Here is a 17,035-nt window from a genome sequence, read left to right on the forward strand (position 1 = left end):
GAGTGATCGGTCAGGCTGAGGGTTCCTGGAGACGGGGCTCAGTCAGCCCAGCCAGGGGTCCTACAGGGCCTAGCTGTTGTCTCAAAATGGTGGCAGCCACATGTGATCAAACCTGCAAGTACTGTCAGGGTGAACTTCCAGGCAATAGCAGGCAGCTGGCACTCCACTGGCGGTTGGTTATCAGTTTGCTGACTGTTGTCGGAGGATCAGGAGGTGAACCTTGGGAGGTGGGTGATGGATAGGTGTAAGGCAGGCGATGGACAGGCGAGAGGCAGGCAAATGGCGGATGATAGGCACCTGACAGTGAGCAATCTGCACTCAAAAAAGGCGTCAATATGCTGGCAGACTGCAGGTGATCACAGTAGACAAATGGGGTAAACAGCAGGGGATTGATAAGCAGCAAAAATTGCCTCACCAAGAAACAGATATCTTCTGCTTGAAACCAGAGTTATGGAGTGGCAAGGAATACAGCCTCCCTCTAGTCCACCATCTTGGATCTCCTCTAAAGTCTTTTTATAGGTTTGATTTTTTTTTTTTTCTTCCAGGACTGAAATGAATCAGAGAGGTAGATATATCCTTGAAAATGATAAGTATATATTACTATGAGTCAAACTGTGTTTCCCAAAAAAACCCCTATGTTGATATCCTAACTTCCATATCTCAGAAGGTGACCTTATTTGAAAATAAGCACAATGCAGAGAAAACTACTTATGATACAAGGGACCCTTCATCCAATGTGACTGGAAGTCTTGTAAGAGTAGGAAAGACACACACAGGGAGAAGATAGCCATGGGATTGGAGTGATGCACCTACATGCCAAGGAATGCCCAAGATTACTGAGAGCCTTCAGAAGCTAGGAAGAAGCAAGAAAGATTCTTCTTTACAGTCATCAGAGAGAGCACAGACCTGCCAACATGTGATCTTGATCTATGAGCCTCAAAACTGTGGAAAATAAAGGAGCCTAGTTTTTGGCTATTCTAGCAGTATTGGGAAACAAATACATAAATATTGCCAGCACATATATTTCCCTGGGCCAACACAAGTGGGGTCCATTAAGGTCTTGGAATGGAGGTAGTTATCAACCAAGAGTTGGGTGGGCTGAAACCTTTGACAGCCTTTAATCCCCAAAGTTCAAGCATCTAGCTTGCTATGGTCAGGGTCTAAGCCATGTATATTTTGGATGTATCTCCCAGAATTCATGTGTTAGAAACTTAATACAGTCATATGTTAATAGTATTAAGAGGGTGCAAATTTAACCTGACTATGGTGTTTGGAAGTGAAGCCTTTGGGAAATGATTAGGATTAGATAAAATCATTAGGATGAAGCCCGCGTGATTGTTTCCAGTTAGTTTTATAAGACAAGGGAGAGAGACCACATAGACACAGATATGCACAAGATCTCTCCTTTTTGTCATATGATGCTGTGTGCTGCCTTTAGACTCTGCCAGCAAGAAGGCCATTATCAGATTCAAGCCCCCAAATCTCCAGAACTGTGAGCTAATAAACCTCTGTTCTTCATAAGTAGTCTGTCTCAGATATTTTGCTTTGGTAATGAAAAGTTAATACACCAGGATATCAGCAATAGATGATGAACAGATCCAGAAGCAGATGTAGGAAGGGTATTTTTGTTCCTATTTGAAGAAACTGCAGTCATAAATCTTCAGTTTAACAAGGCTACAGAGCCTTATGGTTTAGCCAAGTCACATCTCTCAAGTGTGCATTGATAAAAAAAAAAACTATTCTTTGCACTCACCAAACTCCTCCAACCCCTATAGCTAGTCAAGGGCTTACATATGTTCAAAAGCCAGAAAAGACTTGAGAAAATTATTGTTAAACCTTCCCTCACACTGGAGTCTTACTGGACTGCTAAAGGCTGACTCCACTCCAGAGAGATGTACTACTTTATTGTTAGACATTTGAATTAGAGTCTCAGAAGGAAAGAGATGGCACTTTTTAAAATTATTATTATTTTTATTACAGATGGCACTTTTTAAAGGAGTGATTGAGGAAAGTTTAGTGAAGGAACAAAGGGATAGAGAGGGTTTAGAGAATACAACAGGGATGGTGTCCACTTAATACAAAAAGGGAAGGAGTCACTATATGGAGAAGCTATTCAACAAGCTGTGGTTGTAGAACACAACCAACTCATGGAGACCCAGCAGAGAGGGAGCCAGTGAACTAAGTCCCCTAGTTCTCTCTGAAATCCAGCTTATGCCTCCTAATGTCTAACCCCAATCAATACCCAGAAGATAAGGAAGTTTCTGAGGCAGCCCAAAGAGATAAGTCTTTCCAGTTTATTGTAGCAAAGTAGAGAAGAGTGGATTCAGAGAGGTAAAGAAGATACAGAGTCCAGGATTCATATCCAAGTTTTCTGATATCTTAACATGCATTGTGAGGCTCCAGAGCACAAAAATAGTAGCAATGGATCAGTTAAGACTTTTTTGCTCTTCATAAAGAGGGACGTTTTTAAATTTAAATTAAAGAATACTTGCTTTTTAAAAGCGTTATAACACATTTCTAACAAGGTCTAGCAATTAAAATTGTATTAACTAAATTGTGGAAGTCCAATCTCTTACCACCCTTTCTCTCTATTTCAACTGACTTCCTAGATAAAGTACCCTTCCAAATATTTTCTGTCACTATAATGTACATATCAAATCCAAGTGCCAGTATGATTGGTTCCTTTTGAGGGCTATAAGAGAAAATCTGAAATTTCTTCCATGCCTTTCACCTAACTTCTGGTGGCTGCTATAAACCTGTGGCATAGAAGCATCATCCTAATCTCTGCCTTCATCTTTACAAGATGTTTTCTCTGCGTATGTGTCTCTTTGTCCAAATTTCCTCTCCTTATAAGGACACTAGTCATGTTGGATTATGGACTATCCTTAGGAATCAATGACATTTCCCAAAACCCTGTTTCCTAATAAAGTCACATTTTGAGGTACTGGGTTTAGTACTTCAACATACACATTGGAGAGCACAAACACATAATATTAGATGAAGATGTTAACTTCTTAAAATGCTCAAAAAGCTAAAGAAAATCATCACAATGTACTAAAGACAATCAGGGAACAATGCAGGCACAAGTAGGGACTATCAATAGATAGAAATTATAAAAAGAAACCAAACTAAAAATATGAAGCTGAAATTTAAAAACTCAGTAAAGGGGGGTCCAAGAGTAGATTTTAGCAGGCAGAAGAAAGAACCAGTGAACTTGAAGATTGGTTGATTGAAATTATCCAGTCTGAGGAAAGAAAGAAAGAAAGAAAGAAAGAAAGAAAGAAAGAAAGAAAGAAAGAAAGAAAGAAAGAAAGAGAGAGAAAGAAAGAGAGAGAAAGAAAGAGAGAGAAAGAAAGAGAGAGAAAGGGACAGAGCCACTAGGACAAAAGTGAAAAGGGATATCACCAAGCATATCAATCAATGTGTACATTACCAGTGTCTCAGAAGGAGATGAGAAAGAGGGACAGAAAGAATATTTGTATAAATAATGGCTTAAACCTTTGAAAGACATGAACTTGCATATCCAAGGAACTTAGCAAGATAAATTCAAAGAGATCCACACTAAGGCAGTTTATAATGTAGCTCTTTGTCAAAAAACAAAAAGAATCTTGGAAGCAGAGAGAAGCAACAAGAGGATCACATAAAGGATTCTTGGTGTGATAAAAAGCCATTGGAAGCCAAGGAAGCCTAAAGAGGATGATATACTTAAAGTAAGACAATATAAAGTGCTAATAAAAAAAAAAAACAAAAAAAACCACAAATCATTACCAAGAACCCTAGACCCAGCAAAACTATCCTTCAAAAAACAAAGGTAAAAGTAAGACATTCATAGAAAAATTAAAACTAAGAGAATTTGTTCCTAGTAGAACTGTCCCTCAAGAAACACGGAAGTAAATTCTTTTGGTTGATATGAAATGACATCAGATGGTAACTCACAACCAAAAAAAAAAGAAAGAAATATGTCTGGCAAAGGTAAGTAAATATAAAAGCTCATATCAATTTATTTTTGATTTATAGCTCCTCTTTTTGTTTTACATATGACTTAGACAATTTCATAATCCAGTAGTTATAAATCTATGTTAATGGGCATGCAACGTGTAAAGATGTAATTTGTCACTGGGCATGGTGGTGCATGCCTGTAATCCCAGTGACTTGGAATGCTGAGGCAGGATTGTAAGTTTAAGGCCAGCCTGGGCAACTTAGTGAGACTCTAACTTAAAACAAAAAATAAAAAGAAATGCAATGTAGCTTAATGGTAGAGTGAGACTAGGTTTAATCCTTAGTACTGCGAAACTAAAACAAAACAAGAAGATGTAATTTGTGACAAGCACAACATAAATAAGAGTAGGAGAACAGAGATGGATAGAGGCAGAATTAAGATATACTATGGACATTAAGTTGGTATCAATTCAAACTAGATTGGTATAAATTTATCATGTTAACTATGATACTTGTAGTAATCACTAATAAAATAACTAAATTGTATACAGAAAAGGAAATGAAGAGGGAATTAAAATAGTACACTAGAGGGGCTGGGGTTGTGGCTCAGTGGTAGAGCCCTTGCCTAGCATGCATGAGGCCTTGGGTTGGATTCTCAGTACCACATAAAAACAAAATAAATGTATCACGTCCACTTACAACTAAAAAATGTGTGTGTATATATAGACACTAGAAACAAACAAAAGGGGTCGTCAGTTCTGGAGGAACTGAGAAACAAGAAATATATTATTCATACAGAAAATAAACAGCAAAATGGCAGAAAATGTCCCATATTATCAGCAATCACTTTAAATAAGGCACCAATTAAAGGAAAGACTGGCAGAATGGTGAAAAAATACATGATACAAATATATGCTGCTCACAAGAGATTCATTTTTTATTCATAGACACAAATAAGTTGAAAGTGAAAGAATGGAAAAATATATTCTCTGCAAAGAGTAACCAAAAGAGAGCTGTACTAATATCAGACAAAATCAATTGTCAAGTAAAAAAAATTGTTAAAAGAGGGCTGAGGATATAGCTCAGTTGGTAGAATGCTTGCCTCGCATGCACAAGGCCCTGGGTTCAATCCCCAGCACCACCAAAAAAAAAAAAAAAAAAAAAAAAAAAAAAGTTAAAAGAGATAAGAACGAACTTTATGTATAGTTAAGAAGGTCAGAAGATACAGCAATTATCAACACATATGCATTAAACACTAAAGCCCCAAAATTAGTGAAGCAAACTGACAAAGTTGAAGGAAGAAGTAGTTTTACAATGATAGTTCTTCAACACCCCACTGCAATGGTTAATTTTATATGTCAATAATCATGCTATGGGGTGCCCAGATATTTGGTCAAACATTATTCTAGGTATGGCTGCAAGGGTGTTTTGTAATGAGATAAACATTCAAATTAGTAGGATAAGTAAACCAGATTACATTCCCTGATGTAGTGGCCCTCATCCAATCAAGTGAAAGCCTGAGTAGGACAAAAATGCTAAGCATTCTGCAAAGAAGGAATTCTTCTTACTGATAGCTTGAGATGGGATATTCACCTATTCTGGTCTTTGGATGCAAAGCGAAACATTAGTTCTTCTTGGGTCTTGAGGTGGCTTTTGGACAAGAAATATTCACACCGTTGGTTTTTCTGGGTCTTCAACTTGCCAACTCTAGATTATGGTACTTCTCAGTCTCCAGGATTATGTTAACAATATCTCTATATGTCTATGTATCCTATAGTTTCTCACAGATTCAAGTATTTGCCTTTCGATGCCCAGTACAACTGCTAGTGATGCCTACGTACTGCTTTCCTGGACCCACTTCACACAATTCTATCCTGTTCTAATCTGGTCAAGGTTTGCTCAGATGGGCTTTGAAGAGAGGAAATGGAAACCCTAATACTTCATGAGCAGAATGAGTATTAGTGTACTCTAAGCAAGCCTTGAGCTTTCACTGGGTAATATTCATTCAGATAGATAGACACCCTGTCTGTGCCAAAAAATCAAGATAGATGAAACCTCTCTCACTCTTCCCTCACAACTGAGCATAGGAATAGAGAACATAAGTTCTGAGAGCAACAACACAACACAGAAAGAAGGAAGATTCTTGAAAGACATTGAACATTCTGAAGAAAATGTATGGTAGTTCCAGGATTTTAACAGATCGATCCAGTAGCAAAGAAAGGACAAAGGTAGATAGAGTCATGTATGACAGTTATTGAAGACAGAATAGGAAGTGGGAACTATGAGGCACTGCAGATAGTCAGACAGAATCTTCTGCAATTAATAAGTTTGATCAAAGAACTATGGTAGTGCTCCTTTATCTGCCATTTATTGCAGTTTTAGTTATGCACAATCAACCAGTCTGAAAACATTAAATGGGAAATTATGGAAATAAAGATTCATAAGTTTTAAATAACATAGCATATGGTTATAATTGTTCTTTTATTATTAGTTATTGTTATTCTCCTACTAAGCCTAATTTACAAATTAAAAACAGTATATATATAGAGTTTGGTACTATCTGTTGTTTCAAGCTATCTTTGGAGGTCTTGGAATGTATCCCCCAAGGATGGGGGGGATTGTATCCCTCCCAAATGTAGACTGTTATCGGTTATAGAAGAGTTTCGATTCAGAATGGAGACAGAGGAAGAAGATATGGACTATCTCAGAATAAAGACAATCCTTTGTATGTGCTACATTACTAATGGTTTCTTCAAGTTAGTAAGCAGTAATAGATATCAATGGTTGAAACATAAAGTGCAAAGTCTATAGTTTATTCCATAAAATTATGCTCAAGTTGACCACAATAAGCTGTATATGGCTCATTTGGTAGTACGAATTTCATTATTCTGAATTATCTTTTTTCTGTTGTCAATCTAAAATCCTGAGTAAAATAAGTTATGCTAGTATTGTCACAAAAACATTTTGGGACAAAAAATCATAGGCATGATTCTGAGGCTCAGGATAGGCAGCTGAAGAAAACTGTCCCATATAGAATGAGACCTAAGTAAGGGCTGTCTCTGAGCCTGCATTTTTCTTTTTCTATTTTGAGACAGGTCTCACCAAGTTGCTAAGGGCCTCACTAAGTTGCTGAGGCTGGCCTTGAGCTTGTGATCCTCCTGCCTCAGCCTCCTGAGCCTCTGGGATTTCAGGCATGCACCAATACACCTGGCGTCTGCATCTTTCTTTATGTACTGGAATCTATAGAGCCAGGGCACATGGACATTTAAAATAAAGACATGCTTTTTGCAGTGTGCAGCTTCACAAGACATTTCTGATGACATGCTTCAAGGTTTCTTGTATGGAATCTGATAGTTCTTCCTTTTTTTTTTTTTCTTTTCTTTTTTCCCCCTCATGCATGCTAAGCAAATGTGCTGTACTACTGAGCTACATCCCGCCCTAATGATTTTTACATACATTAGAATGTTAATAGTTTTCCTAGTCAATGTTCATTTATAGTCACTTAGATCTAAGTTTCCAACAATACAATTCCAACTAGGAATAATAACAAGTGGGAATGGGTCCTTGAAGTACTGGTTTCTTATCCCTAGGATTTTATTGTAATGAGAATATTATCATTTATATAGTTTAATTTATAGTGTATAAGGTTTTTTTTTTTTTACATTTCATGATTTTATAAGGGAAGGCAGTCTCCAAGAAAAATTAAAAGCCATCTATATGAATGTCCAAATTTTCAAGAATGATTTCATAGTCTGCTTGAAATTGCGTGCTCTCTCCATCACCTTGCAATTTGAAGAACTGCAAAATCATGAATAATAAAAAAGGACGTTAAACTTTTCAGCAAATCCAGATGGGTACCAATGTCATTGAGAATTCCTGAGAATCACCTTGATTGCTTCTTCAGACCTAGGAGCCTAAATTGAATATCCCTTACCAGTTGCAATGTATTGGCTTTAAGTGATAACTGTTTCTGTAATCACATTGGTGCCTGTATTTACTTTTAAAATCATACAAACATTAAGTCTGTATTTTGGGCAAATAAAAACACTCAAACTTTAAAGGGTAACATTCAATCATTCCACTTTCTAGCCTTCTATTTCTGTCTTATCCTTCAGATTTTGGTACAGCAAAAAGAATGATGGATGGTGAACTAGAGGCAGTTTTAACATTAGCTCTAAATAGGAGTTTGCAATCCCCTTCTTTGTTTTGGGTCTTAATCCTTTTGCAAATTGGGGGAGTTGGACTAGCTGTCCCTTCCAGCCCGATGTAGGGTTTCTTATTGTTTTATAGAGTACCCAGATGAAATTGCCAATGGAAAAACTGAGTCACTAGAAGAATTCAAATTATTTTTTGCAGGGCTTGAGGCTGGGTATAAGGAAGGCATAAATGCTTAATTTCCAAAATTAGGTAGTAAGGAAATGTGTTCATCTTGGGTCATGTTGCTGGTCATTCCTACTCTCCTCTCCACACCATGCTGTCTGGACACTCAGAGCCACCAGTTGTTTCTCAAAACACAGGACTCTTGCTCAAGTCACTTTTCTTTGCTGCTCTTGTTCTACTGCCATCAGACCTTCTATTTTTTCTATCTGGCAAACTCGCAACCATTCTCTCTATTTTTCCTTTTAATTTTACATTTTGACAAAATTTCAGACTTAGAGAAGTAACACAAAATTAGTACAAGGAATTCTGGTATACCTTTTACCCAGATTCTCAAAATGTTAACTCTTCACCACACTCTTCTCTGTCTCTCTCCCTTTCCTCTTTCAATCATGGCAGTCTTTTTCTAAATCATTCGACAGTTTCAGACATGATGATATTCCTTTACTCCAGGTACTTCAGTGTGCATTCAAAAAAAGAAAGAAAAAGAAAAACAATAATGACATCGAAAAAGCAAAAACGTTCTCTTAATAAAACCAAAATATAAATACAGAAATTGGGAAAATAATAGTTATAGTACTTAGTAATCTAATCTAGACTTTAATATTGCTGTTTCAATGATTTTTTAAAACACACAGCCTTTATTAAAATTCCTGGGCTTTTAATCTAGAATGTTCTTCAAATTACTACAGAATAACAGACTGTGCTTCTGTCTTTCTATACCATGCATTCTCATGGGCATATATAGGGATACTGTTGTAGGCATCTGATTCTTTGAAAGGTACACCTTTCTTTATCTGTGGCAGATTTCTTATTTTCCAGTTTGTCTAAATGCTTGATTTTGATCTCCCCACACCCTAGATATCCTTATTTCCAGACTGTCACCTGGACTCACCATCACACTATCTTGACATTTTTTATTTTTCCTCTGGCTCATCACCTGAAGTGACATTATTATAGGCAACATAAAAGAACTAAATCTGTGAATCACAGATATTCAGAGATGTCATGGTTCTCTATTCTTCATTTTGAATGGTATCCAAAAACTCAAGACTGGAGATGAAATCTTCCTATATTGGGTAGATTCATTTGAGTGTCTGTGAGTGTGCAAAAGAGAACACTGTGTAGTTTTTTAAGTTCAGGAGATCAAAGATAGGTGGTTTCAGAAGTTCAGTCAGTGGTCGGCCAACTCCGAAGCTCTGGGTTTGAGGGGAGGCAGAACATCATGGTGGAAGGGCATGGCAGAGGACAGCAGTTCAGTTCATGACAACCAGGAAGCAGAGAGACTCTTCCAGTAACTTTTATGGCAAGAGAAAATCCTAGATCATTGCCTTGGGTTTATTATGTATCAAGTCTCTTCAATCTGCTTTAATGAGGCAGAGTGCCTCAATCTTTCTTTTTGCTTCATGACACTGATACTTTTGAAGAAGTAAATTGGATATTTTGTAGAATGTCTTTTAATTTGTGTTTGTCTGATCATCTTTTTGTTATTATACAGAATATGCACTTTTGGAAGGAATACCACAGAAGTGATGCATGAATCTCAATGAATCAGATCTTTTTTTTTTTCTTTTTCACTGAAAGTCCTTCATCCTTCTCCACTCCTACTCTTCTAAAAAGTTTTAAAATAATCATTGTCATCCATTAGTATCCCTTTAGTACTTTCTTTAAGCATTTATATACACTCACATGTATATTCGGGTATACACAAGTAATCTTTAAAATCTAACAAAAAGAGTACATAATGCTCATTTTACTAATGCTCTGCAATTTGCCTTTTCTTCATTTAACTGTGTGTCTTAGAGGGCACTTCATCATCTACCCAGTGCAGATTCATCTCATTTTTTAAAAGAAGCATGTTTTTTTAAAAATAGTATGTATCCTTGTTTATTTTGTCCCTGACTGATGAATACTTATTTTCCATTTTTCTATACAATCTTTTGTGATAAATCACAAACATACATATAAGAATACAACCAACTTATAATTTTGATACTATCAAATAGCTTTCCTAAAACATTGCTGCAATTTGTATTTCCATTCACTGTGTATGAGATAATTTTCTACTTTCCGATTATTGGTAATGTTGAGCACCTCTTATCATAGTTCAATTGCATTTTGAATGTCTTGTTTTGTGAAATGCCACTTAGTGTTCTTTGTTGTTGGACTGCTGGCTTATTGGTCTTTTTTCTGATTTACTATTTATTGTCCAGGCCCAGTCAGTTGTCTTATAGAAAGGCTTCTCCATTTCCTCTGAGCAGCGAACTATACTCTTCTCTGCTATCTTACAATGCTGTTCACATTGCACCCAGACCTTCAGTTACCAACCATTCCATACTAGATTTACTTATTCCAGAAGAGTTCATTGTGACTACCCTATGTGCTTGGCTTTAGGCAAGGTGCTAGGTGGAGATACAGGATCAGGTCATTACAGTCTCCATTAAGGGGTTTGAAATCCACCTCAGAAACCAGAGAAGAGCATAACTTCTGGATTCAATCTTCCCTGTCGTGTGACAGAACAAGTTACTTGCCCCTCTCTAACTCTCAACTTCCAAACTGAAGAAACAAGGTAATACTTCTCTTACAGAGTCATTTTGAGACTAGGTGAGAGACAACGTATCTGAGGTGGCTAGCAAGGGCCTGTTTCATAGTAGGTTCTCAGTAAATAAATAATAATTGAAGGGCAACTCTTAAAGATTAGTTCTAGGACCTATTAAGAAGCTGGAAAAAAGAAAAAAAGTAGTTTTTCTCTTTGCACTGGGAAGGATGAGTGGTGATATGCCCCCCTCCTATTCCCTACATCCTACTACATGTATCTCCCATCTTGTCTATTCTCTTCAGCAGGTTTTGGCTTTGTCCTGGTCCATTGTCCCAGTTCAGCTCTCTATTGTTGATGTATGATGTAGGGCTGCTACTGCCCTGGGGGAAAACAGGTGCTTCCTTCCTCAAATAGTCTCTTTAGAATATATTCTGTAAGAGTGCATGCTGCTCGTGATTTGAAGAAGTGGAGACCAGAGACAGCTTGAAGTGGAAAGAAATGCCTCGTGTGTGTGTGTGTGTGTGTGTGTGTGTGTGTGTGTGTGTGTGTGTGTGTAGGTAGTTGGTGAGAGACTCAGATTAACCAGACCAGGATTAAAGACACAACTCTGCCTTTCTTAGGTTACTATTGGCAAGTCAGTCTTTCCCTTCTTGACTTCAGTTTCTCTGCAATAAAAGATTGGATCTCATAATTTATAAAGAATTTTGTAAATGAGAGTTCACTATATAAAGACATGACGTATGTGAATATATATCACTGTCCTTAAGTCAGAAATCTCTGTATCCTTGGACTCCTGAAGTTTTTTTTCCCCTTTTTTATGGCCATCTTAATGTCATGGAGCACCACACTGCCTTCTAGTTATTTGGGTTTTCCCACTGAACTGACAGTGGTATTCACATACCCATGACAGTGGTGGATCCAATTATGGTTCTTAGTTTCTTAAAGCCTATATACTTTTAGAATATGCTGCTGTCTGCTAGGCACTGTGTCAGCTACTAAACATACAAAAACAAAATTAGAACATCTGACTTTAAGGAGTTCCACAGTTTAGCTGGGACCCAACCTTAATTAGCATGATGGAGGTCTGTCTGAAGTATGGGGAATCATGGGGAAGAAATGCCTGTTTTGTCTTGTTGAAATGGAAGGATTCACTTAAGACCCAGGACTTCAAGCTGAGTTGGGTGAATAGGGCTACTTTAGAAGGACATGAAGAAGGACTTTGCTGGCTGTGGGAGCATTGTCTGTAAAGGCATGGATATGGGAGATCAGTATCCTGACAACTGCTCAGGATTCAGCAGGATAGTGAACAGGTAGGCAGATGTCATCTCATGAAGTGCCACTTATGCTATCCAAAGGACTATGTTTTGAGACAACCTAAGAAGGCTTTGAGGTAGGACAGCAGTATGTCTTTGTTGAACACATGAGGAATAGTGAAAGGATGGAGTATAGTAATTGGATGTATCTCCTAAACTTGTGGTTGTAAGTTATTTAACCTCTCAGTCTGTTTCCTTTTTTTTTTTTTCCTTCTGTGAAATGAGAGCTAAAAAAAAAGGGGAAAAAGAAAAAAAGAAATCGACCTCAAAAGGTTGTTAATATTTTAAAGAAATTATATATCTGCTGGGTGTGGTGATGCACGCCTGTAATCTCAGTCGCTTGGGAGGCTAAGGCAAAGGATCACAGATTCAAAGAGAGCCTCAGCAACTTAATGAGGTTGTAAGCAAACTAGTGAGACCTGTCTCAAAATATAAAAAAGCTGGGGATGTGACTCAATGGTTAAGTGCCCTTGGATTCGTTCCCTGGTACCAAAAAAAAAAAAAAAAAAAAAAAAAAAAAAAAAAGAAAAGAAAAGAAAAGAAAAGAAAAAGAAAGAAAGAAAAAGAAATTGAGATTGAGTATCATTTTTTTAAAGGAGTAAGTAAGCCTGGCACCTGACAAAGATTAAAAAAAAAAAATTATAAAGATGGCATTTATTTTACGTATTACCTAAACACAAACAATACAGAAATCTGTGATCCCATTTCTATGCCTGTTTGCTTATTTGCAAAATGGGTTTTCGAGTTTTGCCTGTTTACAGTATTTTCTTTTCCTTCTAGCATTTACCAAAACGTTAATAAAAATTTCTAATTATTTTCCCTGTTAAACTCTTAAGATTATAACCAAACTATCTATATTCTGTTTCTCCAGCTAAACTCTTGGCTCTATGAGACCAGAGATTTTAAAAAATTTTACCACTTATCCTTACTTTCTAGCAGAGGTTGGCTCTTAACAGATGTTCAACAGATGTTGGCAAAAAGAATAAAAGTCAAGCTTATCTTGGAGGACTGTTGCTAGGGGCCAAGGAATTGGTGAAGTGTTGTCTATAAATATGCACAGATGGGTTTACTATGATTAAATGTTTAAAGGGGTGTGATAAGCAGACCAAAGATAAACGCGCCCAGGACAGTCCTGTAGTCTCCAGAGGCTTCCAAAAGACCAGCATTAACTCCAATCTTTTTCAGCTCTTCAAGGTTCACAATGGGTTAAATTTGCTGCATGGTATTTCATTAAAACGCGGAAGCCCCCCAGTGTGAACTATGTTCAACTGCAACCTACCAGGGAGAGGTAACCAGTCATGCGAATACGCGAAGTAACTAGAAGCCAGGCATTCTCCAGAGCCTTTTACCTAGCTGAGGCTCCCGGGGTCCTAGGCCTGCCCACGTTGCCCAAGGTAGCCTAGCTGCTACCAGGCTTTGGGTCAGCTCCTAGCCACGTGGCGCAGGGAGGTGGGCGGGGGGGGGGCGGGGTCCCTCCGGCGTGAAGGAGGTGGAGCCTGTCCTGAAACCCTCCCTGAGGCATTATGGGAGTGGTAGTTTTCTCGCAGGCACAGTGGGCGGGAGCTCCCCCTGCTTTTGCTCTGTAAGTAGCAGCTCTCTCGTGCAAGTCATTTAAACAAAATGCACTCCATAATAGATGGATCTAGTTATTTTTCAAAAGAAGGAGTTAAGGGGAAGGAGCAAAGCAAATTAAGTGAACCAAAAAGATTACCAGCGAGGAAGAGAAAGGGTTAACAGTTTCTACGCATGCGCACAAAGGGTCCAGGTGGTGGGCGGGGACGGAAGAACGACTGCCGAGAGCTGTGTTTTCCCGGAAGTGTCTTCCCTCCTCCCGGGTCCGCGCGGACGCGGCTTCCTTACCTCATTTGTCCTCGCCCCTCCCCGTTCCTCTACGCGTTTTGGTTCCTGGTTGGTGCTTCCTGGTCGCAGCCGCGGCAGTGAGTATGTGTGTGACGGACCCCACGTCTTCCGCGACAGGGGGACCCTTGCCCGCCCTCCGCCTTGCCCGCTGGGCTGTGGAACTAGCGCGTGCTCCTTCGTTGGCCACCGCACCCGGGTCCCTCTTCACTTGTGGCAGGGCGCAACCCATGGCTCCTCAGCCGCGTGCTGCCCCGCGCGGCTCGGCTGACAGGCTTGGTTGCCTGCAACTCCCTGCCCTTCCACGGCCCGAGGCCGTGGTTCAAGAAGGACTGGGGGTTGATAGTCTGCGAAGGGCCGGCTTTTCTGCCTGGTTCGCCTGACGCCCCACAATGTTCCCCTGTTCTAGGGAAGCCGGTCAGTCAAACGCCGAGGTCCTGCTGCACCGAGGCCGAGTTCGGCCTTTGAGGACCGATGGTCCTGGTCTGACTCCAGCCTCTACTGTCAGAAGCTGCCGCTGTGGGACCAGAAAAATATCGGGAGCTGTAACCTTTCCCTCATGTAAAACAAGGAGACTTGAATTATATTCCCTAAGATTCTTTTTATCCCCCACATCTTGTTAGCCAATCGTTGCTTTAAACTTTAGGGAATTGCTGCTGGTGCATTTGGAAAACTGGCTGGGCGTTAGTAGGCCTGGGTTCTAGCCATGTCTCCACCACTGACTTGCTGGTGACTCTACAAATCTCTTCTTTAGGCTGAATTTACGATTATTTCAGATTAAAGGGTTGAATTAGGAAATCTTAGGACGTTTATAGCTCATTGAATACATTTCTTTGGACCGGTTTCTCCCAAGTATAAAATCAGAGCGTTTATTTGATAATTCAGGTTCCTTCAAAAGCTCTTGACTTTGTTTTGAATACTTAAAGACTTCTAAGTGAACAGTGTATATTTAAGGCAGTGCTGTGCTTTGGGGACAAGTTTAGTATTATTGCTGTTATCAGGAGAATCTGAGGGTGGGGAATGAACTGAAAAAGATTTGGAAGTGCGGATTGTACGAGGGAACGGAGATTATTGGACAGCGCCTAGGGGTAAGAGACTTGGCACAAGGAGAAGAGTTGAGAGAAAGGTAATGGAAGTGTTTCCAGATAGGGTTTAGTTCTTGTAAAAACCTTTTATGTATTCCAGGAACAGCTGGGATTTATCACAATAAATTAAGCATAATTTTCTCATCTCGATACTGTGTTCTTTCTCTTTTTTGTGACCATTCTTTCACACATATAGATCCTTAAGTCATATTTGATTCAAAGTGTCACATTTGAAAAATGGACAGGAATTTTAATCCATTGTTATTGTCAGGACAGCACGAAAGAGTCAGTCAAAAATTTTAAGTTTAGATAAATTATGTAGAAATCATTTTTCCAGTGGAAACTGGATTTAAATATCAAGCTGTGGGACTGGGGATGTAGTTCAGTGGTAGAGAGCTTGCCTAGCATGCTTAAGGCTCTGGGTTCAATCCCCAGCCCTGCAAAAATCAAGCAAGCAAATTGTGGATTTTGTTTAAATCTGCCTGAGATGAATGCTTCTGACTTAAGAAGGAACATCTTAACTAAAAATGTTTTGGATGGAAAAAAGAGCAAAATGTCTGGAATGACCAGTAGGTAGACTGTTAGAGCAGAAGCATTGGCTTAAAAGATTGTATAAGTAAATTCTGAAAGCTTAAATAAACTTAAGTTGTGTTGTTTTAAAAAAAAGTCAGTGAATGAATACTACTCCCTCTTTTGACAGCAAAAGCTGTCAAAATTTATATTTGATACATCATTTTAATTCTTCAGATAAGTTTAATTCACATTTCTGTGATGTTTTAGGTTCTTATATAGAAGCCTCCTTTTTAGTAATAGTGTTGATAAAGTCTTTGAGGTTCTTGGGTGGTAAAATTTAAATGTATGCTTTTTCTTAATGAAAATGCCTCTGAAAGTTTGCATACTCCAGTGGGAAGTAAAGTAGATATGCATGAGATAAATTTAGGTGTTAGAGCCAATGCACACATAGCAAACTTCATTTGAAATTATTTTGAAATTTTTATTTCAAATATTAGTGCTTGATTGAGTCAGAAAAATGTGAGTCATCAGTTCTAGCTGTATTCTTTTTTTGAAAGAGTATTTTTAGTTGTAGATGTACACAATACCTTTATTTTATTTATTTATATGTGGTGCTGGGGATCGAACCCAGTGCCTCACACATGCTAGGCAAGCACTGTACCACTGAGCTACAACCCCAGCCCTCTAGCTGTATTCTTAGCCAGCTGCCAGACCTTGGGTGGGCCTCCTTATTTCTTATCTCTTTGGATGTCAGTTTTCTATATGTAAATTGAGGGGGTTGTGTGAAATGATCCAAAATGTCCCCTCCAGATTTAAAAGTTTGTGACTATCATAAGAGCCTTTTGCTATCTAGTTGAGTAGACTTGAGAATCATGCGCAGTGATCAAAAAAACTGAGAAAACTTTCTGAGTTGAGGGACATATATATATATATGTGTGTACATATATATACACACACACACACAGATATGTAGAGAGAGAGATACTCTGGAGGGATATATATGTGTATGTATATATATATGTTTACTCTAGATATATTTTATCTCATGTTCATCTCTGAGTATATTTTTTAAAAATAAATGCATTCAAATGTAATTAAAATAGTAACAAACCAAAACAGCCTAAGGCAAACCTTAACCCTGGCATACATAAACTACATAAATAGAAGAGAGCATGTTATGCCAGAGCACAATTTTCAAGTACAGAAGGTACAAAATCCTCTTAAAGGCCATAGGGGCTAAATTGTTAAATTCATTTTTCTACATTTCAGGGAAGGAGATAAATCCTTAGACCCAAGGAAGTCAGTTTTTATTATGGTTCTGTAGTTTATTTTTGGCATACATTCACAGGTGTGCCTATGGCTCTATTCTTAATCCCCTTCCTTTGGGATGGCTCCAAGAGTAGTACAAATTT

The 17,035-nt window shown here is 38.4% G+C and overlaps 1 protein-coding gene and 1 long non-coding RNA gene across 3 annotated transcripts in view; one reads left to right on the forward strand and one right to left on the reverse strand.

Annotated features, from left to right (window-relative positions):
• Window positions 1–5,723: 5,723 nt before the first annotated feature.
• On the reverse strand, window positions 5,724–13,592 carry LOC306645650. Its single transcript, XR_013759689.1, has 3 exons — window positions 13,448–13,592; window positions 8,635–8,772; window positions 5,724–7,737 (listed from the first exon to the last, which is right to left on the reverse strand). It is a non-coding gene; the product is annotated as an uncharacterized lncRNA (long non-coding RNA).
• Window positions 13,593–13,967: 375 nt separating this feature from the next.
• Window positions 13,968–17,035, forward strand: part of ZCCHC7 (zinc finger CCHC-type containing 7) — a 230,835-nt gene continuing 227,767 nt past the window's right edge. Inside the window, exon 1 of one of the 2 annotated variants that reach the window (XM_079113549.1) lies at window positions 13,968–14,105. The gene's annotated coding sequence lies outside the window, so the exon portion shown is untranslated. Of the gene's footprint in view, window positions 14,110–17,035 lie in introns of both variants that reach the window. The other variant, XM_079113550.1, reaches the window with a different exon arrangement.

The sequence above is a fragment of the Sciurus vulgaris genome (genome assembly GCF_902686455.1).
Source record: "Sciurus vulgaris genome assembly, chromosome: 15".
Taxonomy (NCBI): Eukaryota; Metazoa; Chordata; class Mammalia; order Rodentia; family Sciuridae; genus Sciurus; species Sciurus vulgaris.